The following is a 1,500-nucleotide window of genomic DNA, read 5'->3' on the forward strand; positions in this document are numbered from 1 at the left end:
TCTCAAAGGACTATGTTGTATTTCAATTCTCAATATAGAAGTGTACAGTAAATAATTTAACACCAAAGATTCACTTAAAAGAAAAAGGCCACCATCCATTTTTTTATTTCACTGAACAATGACAACTGATCTTCCTACTAGGGTTTACCTGTGCCACACGATGCACTAAGTGCCATGAAAATACAAATAAAAGACTATCCCTACATTCAGGAAGAATATAACCTAGATATGTTCAAACAAGAATGGTGCCTCCGGGTGAAAGACACAACAGTGGTCATTATAATCAATTTACATAGGAATACGGACGTTTCTAAACAGTAAGTCTGCAAACAAAAACTACTTTCTGGCCTTTTTTTTTTTTTTTCCTGCTTGACAACTTAGAGGGACCAATTTTCATTTAATCACAATATTCAATTAATGAGAACAATTATTTCCACAATCATTCTGTTAGTCAAGGGTTTGTGTCTGTGTTGTTGGGTATGGGTGGTGACCTGTGGACATCAGAAATGCAGCAACACAGGCAATTGTCACGGCCTTTAAATAAAAGCCATGCCCTGGATTTGCAGCCTGGTCTACTCCTCCGAACTGCCTTCCCCTTCTTTCGAGTGGCCGTCTGGATCTCTACTTTTTCCTTCTCATTGCTTCTGCCAACCACCTACCTACCACCCTGTCAGTTACTTTTGCCTCACTCAGTTTTCAGGGCAGGGTCTTTAATGGCTCAGAAGACAGGCCAAATTCCTCTTACCATGGCATCTTAGCTCCAGTCCAAGCTTCAAAATCTCCTAAACCAGTTCCTGTTACAACAAACCCAAGATATCCAGAGTTTGAGTGTTCTTCTGAAATTAGGTGAACATTGTCTTCAGTGTTCCAAGTGGATGGCAAAGACCCAACAATATCACGTGTGTACACCTCCGACTTTCCTTTAAGGGCCTTTATTTTAAAAATCATTTTAAATTTAAGGTGGCAATGCCCATAAGAATGAATCTTTTTAAAGCCATGGTTTTTCTTTTTATCACTCTCCATTCTGAAAGAAATTTAACATCAGAAAGTCTGTGGAAATTTAAGTCAGGACAGTAATTCAACATAGCATTCTTCCTAAGGTCCCAAGACCTGACTCACCTGCCAGGAAAGCCAGGGGGGAAGAATAACTCAGTGACCAAGACATGCTATTTTCTTTAACCTCTTGTAGGCTTAAATATCACAAGTCTTTAAACAACTGCATCTGACAATCACATTTTCTAAAGTCATTTCTCTCAGCCTTAAGAAAAACTTTAAGTATGGCTGGATAAGGCACACAAACATATTTTTAAAAGGCTAAATGAAAATGGAAAACAAAGAAAGAGTTTGAACTAAATACCAGAAGTGCTTATAGCAACAGCAAAAATGATGACCAGTAAATGACCTGATAATTTATGTTAAAACTATATATAACAAAAGATTGCCATAACTTGTTTTAAATGGAAAAAAAAAAATCTCTACAATTTTTGCAGCTTAGGATTA

The 1,500-nt window shown here is 37.2% G+C and overlaps 1 protein-coding gene across 2 annotated transcripts in view; it reads right to left on the reverse strand.

Annotated features, from left to right (window-relative positions):
- BACH1 (BTB and CNC homology 1, basic leucine zipper transcription factor 1) overlaps positions 1–1,500 on the reverse strand; it is a 57,016-nt gene that overhangs the window by 38,585 nt on the left and 16,931 nt on the right. Inside the window, exon 1 of one of the 2 annotated variants that reach the window (XM_012657413.1) lies at positions 746–782. The exons of the other annotated variant lie outside the window; for it this stretch is intronic. The gene's annotated coding sequence lies outside the window, so the exon portion shown is untranslated. Of the gene's footprint in view, positions 1–745; positions 783–1,500 lie in introns of those variants that run through there. 2 annotated transcript variants of the gene reach the window in all.

Source organism: Propithecus coquereli, unplaced genomic scaffold (genome assembly GCF_000956105.1).
Source record: "Propithecus coquereli isolate 6110/MARCELLA unplaced genomic scaffold, Pcoq_1.0 Scaffold54, whole genome shotgun sequence".
NCBI classification, from domain to species: Eukaryota; Metazoa; Chordata; class Mammalia; order Primates; family Indriidae; genus Propithecus; species Propithecus coquereli.